Raw genomic sequence first — 14,918 nt, 5'->3', positions numbered from 1 at the left:
TATTTTTCAGCAGTTTTCATGGGAGAGATGGCACCGAAATTGTTTCTCTAAAGGGTTAATTACTACTTCTTTTTTAAAGGTCCTGATTGCAGAGACAGAGGATGATTGGTAGAATGTAGTAGAAATTTATATACATTTACATGTTTCTTTGCCCACACAAAGTAAATCAAGGCAGTTTGTAGCGTTTTGGCAGTACTGAAAATAGCAGCCCATAAGGTTTTTTAATTTTTTTTGTAAAAACTTTGTCCTCTCTCCCTGCTTCAACAAAAGAGATGCAGCAATTACTAAATTTGGTGTCCTTGAAGCTAAAGGAGCATGTGCACTTTGTGTGAACCCAGTAAATATTAAAGAGCAAATATAAAAGAGATAATGGCCCAGATGGAGCAGAGTGGCTGTTTCTATTATGGGTGTTGTTTGAATTATCCATTAAATGCATGAAATGACTGACAGGCTGTGAAAGAAAGATGCAAGGTGCTTGTAAACTGGATATGTTCTGTCCTGTCAGTGAGAGAATAGAAGGGAAGGATCCAGTTTTCCTATCTCTGGCAAGTGAGTAATACTGAAAAGCCTACCAAGCTGTATCCAGTGTTGTTGCCATATAGTGGAAGGAATATTGCATGGATGCTGAATTGTGGTGACGTGTACTTTATTCTGATAAACATGGCATCCCACCATGTGGAGAGAAAACGGAAACCAACTGAAGCTAAAGTCTTGTTTCAGTGTTCTGAGGAAGAGATATAGTTGTGGTAGGGGCCTAGACTTGCACCTGGCCGATGTTAGGGCAGGTTCTCTTTGAGCCATTTCTCATTCTCAATAGCACTGTCCTGTTTAATTGTACTTGAGCCCTTGGAATCTCCCATGACAACTTGCTTATTCTTCAGTAAATAAATTGACCCTCAAAGGGAGAGTTGTTCCCTCGTACGCTGTTCTCCAAAGCAGTTTCAAAGAACTGCCTAGAACATTGTTCACATTTTTCTTTGAACTTGTTGCCTAAAAGCACCTGGTTAGTGTAGTGTCTTGGCCTGTTACAATATGTTAATGGACAAAGTAGGAAGGTTTCAGTAAAATACAACTTACCCAAAACTGGGAAATTATGTCCCATCTCCTTGAATGGGGTGTATATAGTCTGATAATGATTGGAAAGTTTAACCTCTGATTTCACAAAGGTATTTGAGCCTTAGTTTCTCAAAAAGTAAAGCATAATATTTACTTCTAACTAGTCAGAGCCATGTAAATATTTCTCTTTCTGGTGATGAATTCTGTCTATTGGTTGTGTGATGAATCTGAGAGAACTATGCACCAAGACAATTACACCAAAGCAAAACAAAGGACAACAAAACAAAATAAAGAAAGCAAGATAACAATGGTAGATTTTTTTTCTTAAAAGAAGAGGTGAGCAGTGGAGCAGTCCAGGCTTTTTCTTTGCCAAATAAATAGAAGGACAAGAATATAAGAGGAACGAGAAGAAGGAGATAAGTGGACTCTAAATTGTTTATGCCAATACCTATGTTATATAGCAATTCCCGAGCGAAAATAAACTCTCAGGGTATTTCAAGAATATTAAAACTAGCAATGTTTACTAATTGTTCCTATGTGTGGTTTGAACATCTTTCTATCAGTCTCTCTCTCTCTCCATCCATCCATCCATCCATCCATCCATCCATCCATCCATCTTTATTGTTTACAATAAAAGAATCTTTAGTTTAATTTTTAATTTTAAAAATTAAAAAATTAAAAATACAAAGTAAAAGTACAAACTGAAGGAAAGAAGAAAAATATCTTTTATATTTATCAATAGTCACCAGTTTATTAATCTATTCTGTATTATAATATAAACAGTGCAATATATTATTGTAAGATATAATGGATCTCTGCCATACTAACACATAGTGCTGCATCCTTTGATTAATAGAAAGTATTGCCTTTCTATTAACAAACAGATCACACATTTCAGGCAAACATTCCTTGACATTTAGAATAATTCCACTTTTTCAATTTATTAATATTTTATGCCATTACTTATGATTGATACAACTACAGTTCCATATTTAATCCAAATATAATTCAACATTACATTAACATATTTAGTATTTAAAGATATTCCCATAAATGATTAAATATACATTAATACATTATCCCAAACAGTTACTAAATGACCACAAGCCCATATTGTATGGAAATACCAGCAAAAAAAGGATGTCTATTGTTGAGTCCTTGGCGGGAAGCAGACACGAGAAGCAGTTGAAGTTCTCAGTTTCCTTTATTCAGCGTTCAGCTTACAAGTAGATGGCTTCAGCAGCTCCCCAAACCTCCCAGCTTCTTATATAGACGCTTCCCGGGTAAATGTGTTACTTTTCCCGCGCCAGCACCCGCGCATGCGCACGGCGCTGGCGACAGCCTGTCTGGTCCCGGGCAGCTTTGCACCTGCCCGGGACTGCCTGCAAACGCCCGAGCCGTTTGCAAGGCTCGGGACATAACACCCCTTTCCCCCGGGCTAAAACTACTACCAACATATAAACATTTATTTTATGCAGTGTTCTGCTTCTCAGTGCTCCTATCGTTACCTGGCTTTTGTTTAGCCAGCAATGTTATGTAATCCTCTAAGTATTTAGGAGACTTCTTTGCTCTCTGTGACCTTCTCAGCTCTGGGTTACTAGCATGAGTTCCCTGACTGGAGGGAGATGTGAGCCTGTTCTCCTTATTTTGCCTTGGTGCCTTCCAAGGACTGTGCCCCAATGCCTGGCCTGCTTGCTTGCCCACCGGGCTCGTCAGGCCAGGGCTTCTGTCACTTTGTGACCTGGTTGACCTGCCTAGCTGTAGACCCTCGGGCCCCTTGAAGTGATAGCCACTGCTGGGCGTCTCTGTTGAACCTCCTAGGTCCGTCCAAGACCTGTCAGGAGGCTGACCATTCCCTGAACCCCGTTCTGTGTCCGGGCTTGTGTGGGTTTCTGTACTTTCCCAAAACTCAGTTACTCCCTGATTTGGGCTAGAGGTGTTGTAGTCGGGACTTGGTTCCTCGACCACCTCCCTGTATGTTTGACCCCCTGTAGAATTTGGGGTAAGGTCAGGCCAACCTTGGGGATTGTGTGCCAGCTCTCTTGCGGGGAATGATTTGTTGGGATGCCCCCGGGTATCCTCCGTGACTGGAGTGCTGTGTGATGTGTGTGGAAGGTGAGTATGCCCCCGGGGTGACTCCCTGGCTGGAGTAGGCGTGAGTGCCTGTTGTGTGGGTAAGCTCCATGAATTCCTTTTCGGAGCAATTGCGGAACCCTGGGATGGGCCGTTTGTGGCTCCATCAGTGGAGATGGGCAGCAGCTCGTGCCCTTCCCTTTGCTCCAAAGGGTCCCCCTCCCCCCCTGGAAAAGACCCAGGAGTCTCATCTGAAAAGTCCCACCTAGGGCGGAGTTGGTCGATGTGCCGACGCAGGACACGACCGTTGTCCAGGGCAACCTCGTAGGAGAGAGGACCTGTGACCCTGGAAATAGAAGCGGGGACCCAGGTATGACCAGGCTCGTAATTGCGAGCCCAAACCGGGGCACCCACAAGTAGTTGTCTAGGTGCCCTAGGATGTGAGGTAGATGAAGGCAGTCTGTCCGGATGCAACCGGTCAAGTTTAGTAGTAAGTTGACACCCCCAGCGAAGTTCAGCTGGGCTTCTCCCTGTAGAAGTGGACGGTGTGGTGCGATAAGAAAGGAGAAAGTCAGCCAACCTGTGATGCCAGTCCCCGTAGGTGAGTCTTTTCAAGGCGTCCTTTGTGATGCGCACCATACGTTCAGCCATACCGTTGGTGGACGGGTGGAAGGGTGCAGACGTGGCATGACGAATCATGTTAGCCTGTAAGAAAGCTTGGAATTCGGAGGAAGTGAATTGAGGGCCATTGTCAGACACGATGACATCTGGAAGCCCGTGTGCAGCAAAAATCCCCCTCAGTACCTGAATAGTCTTTGCAGTGGTGGTGGAAGAGACAGGTACAACCTCAAGCCATTTTGAATGGCTGTCAACAAGGACCAAGAAGAACTGGCCCTGAAAGGGCCCAGCGTAGTCAATGTGCACCCTAGACCATGGGGACTGCGTTTCCTCCCATTTATGCATGGGAGCTTGGGGCATCTCTGGGCGAGATCGTTGGCACAGGTGGCATGCATGCACCTGAGCCTCAATATCCTTATCTAAAACAGGCCACCACAAGTGGCTGCGTGCAAGAGCCTTCATACGAACAATGCCAGGATGACCCTCGTGGAGGGATTCTAAGACCCTAGTCCTCATTGAGGAGGGAATGACAACTCTGTTTCCCCAAAGCAGACAACCCTGAGAAAGGGACAACTCGTTTCTTTTGGACCAGAAACTCTGAAACTCAGGACTAGGGCAGTGCTCAGGCCAACCGGACAAAACCCAGGAACGGACACGTGAAAGTGTGTGATCTGTACCTGTTTCAGCGGCAACATCCCTGGCACAAAGAGGGAGCTCGGGCAAGGCTTGGATTGATAGAATGTTGACAGCTGGCGCAGGGTCAGCTTCTACTACTGGCAGAGGCAATCTACTGAGGCCATCAGCATGGCCCATTTCTTTCCCAGGCTTATGGAGTAAAGAAAAATCATATACAGACAGAAAAATAGACCACCTAAGCATTCTAGGGGAAATGATTTGGGGAGTCTGCTTACGTGTGGTAAATAGTCCCAGCAGAGGCTTACGGTCAGTAAAGACCGTGAAATGCCTGCCATAGAGAAAATCGTGGAATTTTTTAATTCCAGCGACAACAGCCAGACCCTCCCTGTCTATCTGAGCGTAGTTGCGCTCAGCAGAAGACAATGTTCTGGAGTAATATGCAACAGGAACCTGAGTTCCATCAGACCTGAGGTGGCTCAGGACAGCTCCTACCCCGTAAGGGGACGCATCACATGCGATGCACACAGGAAGAGATTCGTTGAAATGTGCAAGTACACTGTTAGAAGTGAGCAAGGCCTTGACTTTGTTAAAGCAAGCCTCATGTGTATGTGACCACTGCCACACTGCTTGTTTGTCTAGTAGCCTGTGAAGAGGCTCAGCTACACTAGCTTTATGTGGAAGAAAAGAATTGTAGAAATTCAGGAGGCCCAGGAAGGCCTGAAGTTCGGCCTTGGACTTTGGCCTAGGTGCTTCTAAAATAGCTGTCAGTTTGGATTCAGCAGGGTGAATCCCAGCAGCATCAATTTTGAACCCCAGAAATTCAGTAGAAGGCACCCCAATCTTGCATTTGTCTTTTTTGAGCTTGAGGCCTGACTTCCTGAATCTTAACAGAACAGCCCTTAGCCTTTCAGCTAGAATGTGTGTGGAGTCTCCTGCAATTAAGACATCATCAAAGTAGGGGCAAACCCCTGGTATACCCCGTAGTGTGTTTTCCATTACGCTTTGGAAAATCCCAGGAGCGACATTCACTCCAAACTGCAGCCTTTTTACCTTAAAGGCTCCCCTGTGGGTCACAATAGTCTGAGCTATAGCAGCATCATCATCAACAGGCAGCTGTTGATACGCTTGAGCTAGGTCAAGCTTTGCAAAAACGCCCCCCCTTGAGGGAGGCCAGAATATGACTGACCACAGGAACAGGATAGGCATGTTGCTGCAATGCCTTATTCAGAGTGCATTTGTAGTCAGCACAAATGCGAATGTCCCCATTTGCCTTTAGAGGCGTGACAATGGGGGTCTCCCAAGGACTGGAATCAACAGGTTCTAGGATTCCCTGTTGAATCAGTTTGTCTAACTCAGTGTCAATTTTACTCTTTAAAGCAAAAGGGACCCTTCTTGCTTTAATTCTAATGGGAGTGACAGTGGGGTCTAGCTTTAAGGACACAGGGGGTCCTTTGAATGTGCCCAGCTGGGGGCTGAAAACATCTGCAAATTCTTTGCAGACTTCCTGTAGGTCGAGTGTTTGTAAGCTGTTGAGTCCTGTGACGTGTATCCCCAGGGCCTCAAACCAATCGAGTCCTATGAGACTCGTTCGTTCACCCCCTACTACTAATAAGTCTAGTGGACCTTCAAAACTCTTGTATTGCACGTTAAGGGTGGCCTCCCCCTTAACACACACTCTTGAATTTGAAAATCTGTTAACACAATGTCAGAAGCCTTAACTTGGCCTGAGTTCCACTACCGGAACAAATTTCCTAAATGTATGCAAGGAGATAATTGAAAAGGCAGACCCTGTGTCTAGTTCCATAGATAATGGAACCCCTTGTAGCTTCACCTTGAGTGACAGCTTTTTCTTAATGGGCTTGTGTGTGCCTGTCCTAAGGATGCTTCTTCGCGAAGCGCAAAACCCTACCCTATTCTGGCTGGGGAATCTGGTACCTTTCAGGCGCAGTTCTTCCTGAGGTTGTACCTTCGTCGGCCCAGACACACAGCTGCAATGTGTCCTTGTTTGCCGCATGCCCGGCAGGTAGCGGAGCGGAACTTGCAGTCGATTCTCCTGTGGCGACCTCCACAGCCGATGCACTTGAGCGGAGCTGAAGAGCTTCCCTTCTGTTTTTCTTCCGTCGTGGGGTGGAGACGGTCGACTTCCTCGTCCAGATCCTCCTCGGAGTTCCTTTGGGCGTCTTCCTGGTGCACGGATGCAACCTCTGGACTGTTTCTGATCGGCCGCATGTTCTTGATCGCGCCGCCTGCTGCTTCTTCTGCGGTGACTTCCCTTAAGGCATCTTGGTAGGACAGTTCTTCTTTAGCGAAAAGTCTCTGTTGTAGATCTCGATGCCTTAACCCGCACACGAAGCGGTCCCTCAGTCGTTCTTCGAGGTCTTTGAACTCGCAGTGCTTGGCGGCCTTCCGTAATGCGGCGATGAATTCTTTGGCCGACTCGCCGGGCCGTTGATCCCTCTGCTCGAAGATGTGGCGCCATGCGATGATGGACATCTTGGGGTGGAAGTGCTCTTTCAGTAGCTTCTTCAGATCTGCGTAGCTGACAGACTCTACTGGAACAGGTGCTGCAAGGTTTTCTGCGATGTCGAAGGCTTCTTGACCGCAAACACAAAGCAGGGTGGCAGCCTTCAAGCTCTCTTCCCTCACTTGGTTTGCCTTGAAGTAGTTCTCCACCCTGGCTACGTATGACTCCCACCGCTCTGGATGTGAGACGTCGAAGTCCGAAAGCCTTCCGATTTTCGCCATCTTCAGATCTTCAGGAGACGGGTCTATCAGCCAGCCTACCCCCGAATGCGCACCGGATTGGCGGGCAGCTGCCGAGTCGACGCCGTTCCTTTCCGCCGCTCAGGACTCCTTGGGTAAGCTTACACTTCTTCCTTTCCAGGTAGTGCAAGGCATCCCACCTTCGTCGCAAGTGTTGAGTCCTTGGCGGGAAGCAGACACGAGAAGCATTGAAGTTCTCAGTTTCCTTTATTCAGCGTTCAGCTTACAAGTAGATGGCTTCAGCAGCTCCCCAAACCTCCCAGCTTCTTATATAGACGCTTCCCGGGTAAATGTGTTACTTTTCCCGCGCCAGCACCCGCGCATGCGCACGGCGCTGGCGACAGCCTGTCTGGTCCCGGGCAGCTTTGCACCTGCCCGGGACTGCCTGCAAACGCCCGAGCCGTTTGCAAGGCTCGGGACATAACATCTATCCTTTCACTTTTGTTCATATTTTAATACATGAAAAACCATTTCTTTCCTTGTTGGTAAAGTAGGGAGGTAGAATTATGACAACTGAATTCTAATAGTTAGTGCTTTTTTTGTAAAAAAAAAAAAAAGGTGCTCACACATATCATATAACCCTCCTTGCCTACCCTACAAGGTTCCATCCAAAAAGGTGCCGGAACTCCGTTCTGGGCATTCTATGAGAAAAAAACTAGCAATGTTTACTAATTGTTCCTATGTGTGGTTTGAACATCTTTCTATCAGTCTCTCTGGTAATAGTACATCGGAAGAGTACCAGTTTTTGAAAAACAAAATGAATTAGAACTACTGTAGTTTGAAATCCTTTGAAATTACCACATTACTGTTGGGGAAATGCAGCCAAGAATGATACCAGCTGGCACATTTCCTAATGATGGGAAAGAGTCACTTTGTGGCTTCCAAATTTTGGCTGGTTAAAAACCGTAGTACGTATCAATTTTCTATTAATAATTTGTAATTTTGGATGTTGTTTATTTTCAATGTTTAAGTATTTATCTATGGTGTGTTCTAGCTTTCTAAAATTTTCAAAACTTGTGTGCTAGACTGACTATTCTTACACACATGGAGATTCAGGAAATTAAGCAGAAAACATGATAAACATAAAGGAAAGATGAGCATTTGAAAGAAGTTTCTTTAAAGGCCCAGAGCAGGGAATAATGGAAAGTAATTATTAGAAGGATGAAGTAACACCATTTTAGAAGGAAATTAGTGTTTCACCATTATAGAGAAGTGAGAGGGTATATAGACAGGTAAAGAAGCAATGAGAAGAAGCTGTTACATGTCTGACAATAGAGTAAGATACACCAGTGAGAAAGTGATAAATCAGGCTATAATTTATTTGGAAAGCTAAACTTGAGAATTTAGAAATGGGCATGTAGAAACTAGTTGTTTATACCTGACATAAAAGGATGCTATGGTCCCTGGACAGGAGGGCTGCGTTTATGCTCTTGTCTTATGTGCTAAATAAAGTTTTTAATTCTGATCTATGGTTTCTGATGTTTGACCTAAGCAAGGAACAAATGATAGGAACAAAAGGCGTCCAACAAGTACAAACCTTAGGAGCAGCATAAGAAATTGAAAGTTGCTCTACAAAGTAAAAATGAAAGAAAGAACAGTAGACAAGGATATTCATGCCATAACTTAGCTTGATATGCATTTGTTTTCTGTTCCTTCAAGTATTAATTGAAAATGATGCTGTATACTCAAAAATGAATCCTATTTTCTTATTAAATTATCATTTAAAAAGTGCCAGTTCATACCTCAAAAAAAAGGAGCCAACATCACAGGGTTGTCACAAACTCAGCATTATTAAACAAATTAGAAAATAAAAGACTTTTTTAGGAATGAAACTATTGTCTACTCTAAAGGAACACAAAAAAATGCAATCATGAAGGCCATGGAAAAGGTATTCAAATGTCACAATATATCTATACCTACAAAGATTAGAAATGTGCATGCTATAGTATTCCCCATGACACTCTATGGAAGCAAAAGTTGGAATGAAAAAGCAGGCAAGGAAAAGTATTGATGCTTTTAAACTTTGGGGTTGGAGAAGGCGCCTAAGAATACCATGGACAGACATTAAAACAAACCAATGGATTATCAAACAAATCAATCCATTTCCAACTTGAGTCACAAATGATCAGGCTCAACGTATCTTACTTCAGACAAATTATACAATGACAGGTCTGATTGGAAAGACTCTAATGTTGGGAAAGGTGGAAAGAAAGAGAAGAGCCGAGGTGGCGCAGCAGTTAGAGTGCAGTACTGCAGGCCACTTTAGCTGACTGTGTTCAGCAGGTCAGCGGTTCAAATCTCACCGGCTCCAGGTTGACTCAGCCTTCCATCCTTCCGGGGTAGGTAAAATGAGGACCCAGATTGTTGGGGGCAATGTAAAATATATATATATACATTGCTTACTGGTGTACACCGCTTAGAGAGTGCTTGCACTTAAAGCGGTATATAAGTCTCATAAATAAATAAATAAGAAGAGGGTGACAAGCAGCAAATGATAGAATCAGTTATAATGATGATGAAAGATCATTATAGAAAGATACAAAGAAAGAGAGACATGGATGAAATTTGTCCATGTTGTCAGTAAGTGATTTGACGGCATGTGCTCATTCAATCCACCCAAGTGTTCTTAAATATGAAATCCATGTACTTTAAATAAAACTCTGGCCAACTGTGTCTGGGTCTAGTAGGTAAGGAGAACTGAGATTTGGTTACTACTTCAGTGGAAGAGCACCAGAGAAGTGCAGGATAGTTGGCTAAACTAGAAAATTTGGGGGGGGGGAATAGAAATCAGCGGTGAAACACTTCCATATTGTTTATTTAATGTACTTTAAATTAAACTCTGGATCTCCTTGGATGTGTCTATGGAGTTACCCAGGATCCAGCTTTACTTGATAGTATCATTATCTTTACTGGAAAATGTTGTTTTCCAGTAAAGATAAATTCTTGTTCCAGAATTCAAGACATAGAATAATGGATGTATTTTTTTTAAAGTGCTTAATTTCTAATTATAGTAGCACTGCAAGTTTTAATCAGTAATGAATTGCTTTTTGTTGCAGAAAATTGTTAATTTACAGGCTAAGAAGCAGTTGCTTATACTTAAGGATTGTATTGCTCTTTATTACTGTAGTATGGGTGAACAAAAAATATTAAGGATAGCCATTAGAAGATAGAACTATATCAATATTTTTCACTATGGTAAAGAAAAACCTAATCTTCAATAGTGTAGTATTCTATTGACTCCTCCATTGTCTAGGCCAAGGCTTTTCAACCAGTGGTACGGGTACCACCTGTGGTACATTGGCACCTGGCAGGTGGTACGTGACCATCCTAGAACAGTGGTAGTGGGGGAGGGGAATGAGCTGAACCGGTGGCAGCACCGCACAAGCCTGAGCAAGAGATGGCTGGAGCTGCAGGGTTGTCAGGGCTCACCAGAAGTGCCAGGACCAGCGCTTCTTCAGGGCTGTCAGGGCTCAGTGGAAGCACCAGGATCAGCACCAGGCTCCAGCTGGAGCTCGGCGCTGATCCTGACACTTCTGCTGAGCCCAGACGACGCGCCGATCAGCTGGAATGTTGCAGCATCTCCAGGGTCTTGTGATTTACATTCAGATGCTTGGCAACTGATTCATATTTATGACGGTCACAGTGTCCCAGGGCCATGTGAAGTGACCAAAACCTGCTGCAACCACCCAGCAGACGAGGGAAATAAAAACCAAACACCCCCCCACCCAACCCCCGCTGCCAATCCTTAATAGAAATGCTCACAACAATGAAAACCTCGGACAGGAGGAAGAGTGCCACCAGATGGGCAGCCAGGTGTCTTGCTTGGCTGTGGCTTGGGGGGGCACTTTTTTCAGTGCCATTGTAACTTCGAACAGTTACTAAGTGAACTGTTGTAAGACGAGGAGTACCTGTACTTCATCATTTTTTTCCTTTTTTTATGGATCATCAAGTTTTTGACATCTTGCTAGGTGACTGGTAGTACTAGGATAGTGCCATATCCTAAAAGTGGTACAATGGGTGAAAAGCCCTGGTCTAGGCAATATAGGAACCAAATCTCTCAGAGCCCTAATGAGGGCTTGTCTTTTCTTTTAAAGGGAAAAATGTTTCATACAGAAAAATAGTCCCCATTTTCCAGCTTGACTCAACTTCAAGTATTACCATTCCATATGAGTAGAGGATGAATGGGGAGAGGGTAGAGTAATACTATTGACTCTTATTTATATTCAGTTATTATTTATTGTACCAGATTTGATTGCCGCACTCCTTGAATCAAGGCATGTGTGCAGCCTAGGATAGGAATTCCCTTGCCCATTATCATACTTCCATTTTGTTTCTTTATTTCACATTATTTTAATTTGAGAAATAGCCAAATGCAGAATGGGGTGAGGGGAATAAGCAAACCAGCATAGAGAAGGCAGAGTCTTGTCCAAGTCTGCCCTTCCCTAATTCTTTCTGCAATGCTCTCATATCAGCCATCCTGCTGACTGATAAATTATTGAAAGGAGACAGCAGTAAAGCAGAGAAATAAACCACCGGTTTTTTTTGTCTATAGTGAGTGGCACACTTAGGGACCAGTTATTTGGCAATGACTCAGACAGATGTGGTAGAGATAAAACTGGGATTGACAGTGACATTGTTTTTTGCTGATTGAAAGTGGATAGTACCTTAACTCAGCAATAGGAAAAGCCTTAAATCCTGCTTGCCAAAGTTTCTATTCCAAAGAAGGCAGTTTTAATTAGAGGCACTTTCCTGTAAGTTTTCCATTTTTTTTCTCTCTCTAATCTGTCACAAAGTAGATTGATATTCACAAAATGCTAAAAATAGGCAAGGAACTTCATGAGTCAGTCAGTTATCCCTCCATTTTATAAATAATTACTTAGTAATTGCTATTGATTTAGGTTTGCCTCTTGGCAACTGCAGGAACACTTTATCTTGATTTGTCTCTACTGTAGTAATAACTTTAACTTTCCCAAGAACATTCCAATAATCTCTTTTCCCCATCCATCTACCTTATTGGTTATGTTCTCTGTCTTGCTTCCTCAACCTTGCCAAGAATAATATTTTCTTCTAGTCCATCATCTGATCAGAACACAGGCCCAAAGCATACGAGCTGTTGTTCACTGCCTCAGAAGAACAGTTACCCTTTATTTGGACTAGGATTGATTGATTAGTTCTTGCAGTTTGTGATATTCTTAGTGTCTCTAAATCTGTAATTTGAACTCTTTTTTAAAAATTCTCTCAGAACTGTCACAGGTATACATTACTACTGGGAAGATCATTATTTTAACTAATACTGGTAATTATTATCATTGAAATATATTTTACTTTTCATGATTTTATCTAAATTTGTTATTCCACTCTATAAAAAAGACAAAACTCACCACTTTCAGTTTTTTACCTAAAAGGTGTTTTTTTTTTTTTAAAGGGATTTAAACAACGTTTCATTTGCTGAGCTTCCACAATTCTTGGAATAACAAAAATCTTCTCAACCACAGATTATTACAGAGAAAAAGAAAATGAATTCCCAGCCCCTGCTTTTTATGTTTGTAATGCATGTGTGCATTTGTCTGGCCATTTGCGCATGGGTACATTGTTAAGAAGGAAGCCATTTTCCAGTGAAGACATTACTCTTTTTTTTAGTTGTGAGTTGCCAACTTAAAGATCATATAGTGATATTTTTTTCAATTAGGCAGACACTTTTCATGATAATGCTAACTGTAGTTATAGGTTGCCATCTAGAATTTGGGAGGAATTTGCTGCATGCTGTTTATGTAAGCATACGCAAATAGGCAGAGAGGCTTAAGAAATTATGGTAGTATTGTGAAAGTGAAGAAAATCTGACTATAAGGAGTGAAGGGGATTTGCTATAAAAGTGGCACAGTTAGCTGCAGAAGATGCTGACCAAGATCTTGTTTGCACTAAGCAACCAAAGCAAAACAGTCTGGTCACCAAATTTAGTGTCAGGGGAAAGAAAATGAAGCTTTGCTGTGATAAACTGATTCAGAGTCAGAAAAATATCAGCTCAGCTATAGCTGAAATAATGGTGAGGACTGGAACTGACCGAGAAACAGCACAGAACATGTCTAAAGAGATTCTAATGCATTCTAGCCTCCTTTAGTAAGCTGTTTGACTTTATTTAAATCAATCAAGATATTGTTATGAAGTGAGATAAATTGTATAGTTAAGCTTTGTGACATACCATAATACCGGCTTTCAGTAAGGTATATGTGTCATTGTTCTACAAGCACATTAAATTATCTTGTTTAAAAGTTGTCTGAAATGCAAGGAAACATAATGATTCATATTCTTATTTCCTGTGTGCCAGGGACCAGTCCCAAAATTAAATGTCAATCTTCGCAAAATACCAGACCTGAGTAGCAATATTGAAGGAGCTGCTACTCAGTAGTGTGTAATTCTATATTTTTCTCCTAATATTTTGATTCTTTTAAATAGTCTTTGATAGATACATCTTCTAATCTATTAATATAGCTATTATGTTAGCATAGATTAACATTTGCATATACATCACTGTATCATTCAGTTTTAAAGTATTAATATTTGAGAATATTTTGTAGCTCAGGGTTGAAATGAGCGGTCCTTGTGGTAGTCACTAGCACCGATGATGTTAGCTAATTTCAGTAATGAAACATTTGCAAGAAAGCAACCAAGCTTAGAGACCACCAAAGACCCCTCAGTATTTAAAGTCTCTATGGAATGTCCAAACTGTATAAACAGTGCAAATATTATGTTTGAATTTGCAGTAGGTAGGACAAAGATTATCTGTGGTGATTATTCTGGGAAAATGCATGTATTAATGTATATAATTGGTTGTATGTGCAGATTAGTGTAATAGCTTTGTTAGCTTCTAAACAAAGTTTGTTGGGGAAGAAAAAGTATATATATATTAAATCCCTAAACCTCCACTTCAATAATGTCAGTTTTGGAAAATATATTTTTTTGTGAGGGGGGGGGATAGAACTGATGTCAGTCAAAGAAACTTGAAAGATAAGTAGGGAAACAAAGCAGCTTCATCATACTTTCATAAGGTTGGATAACATTAATATCGTGGGCATCCATGGGTAGTAGGAACAAACAAGATATTGCCTTGCTGTGGACGAACATCTGCACATTTTCCTACATACTATGGGTATTAAAAAGTGATAGTTCCTACTTGATAAATTTAGGATATTCTACTGCTATAGTAAATGGGAAATAAAATAGAGATCTCTAGGAAGGATGGGAATCAATTGTTTAGGATTTCTAAATTAAATTATATGTAATAGTAGTAAAGTTGGAAGAGACCTTGGAGGTCATCTAGTCCCACCCCCTGCTCAGGCAGGAAACCCTACACCATTTCGGACAAATGGCTGTCCAGTCTCTTCTTAAAAACTTCCAGTGTTGGAGCATTTACTGCTTCTGGAGGCAGGTTGTTCCACTGATTAATTGTTCTCACTGTCAGGAAGTTTCTCCTTAGTTCTAGGTTGCTTCTCTCCGTGATTAGTTTCCACCCATTGCTTCTTGTCCTGCCTTCAGGTGCTTTGGAGAATAGCTTAATTCCCTCTTCTTTATGGCAGCCCCTGAGATATTGGAACACTGCTATCATGTCCCCCCTTGTCCTTCTCTTCATTAAATTGGACATACCCAATTCCAGCAGCCGTTCCTTATATGCTTTAGCCTCCAGTCCCCTAATCATCTTTGTTGCTCTTCTTTGTACTCTTTCTAGAGTTTCAACATTTTTTTTACATCGTGGTGACCAAAACTGGATGCAGTAT

Source organism: Crotalus tigris, unplaced genomic scaffold (genome assembly GCF_016545835.1).
Source record: "Crotalus tigris isolate CLP2741 ecotype Arizona unplaced genomic scaffold, ASM1654583v1 scf7180000019888.115334, whole genome shotgun sequence".
Lineage (NCBI taxonomy): Eukaryota > Metazoa > Chordata > Lepidosauria > Squamata > Viperidae > Crotalus > Crotalus tigris.
The sequence above is the reverse complement of the archived record's forward strand: the minus strand, read 5'-3'. Positions refer to the sequence as shown.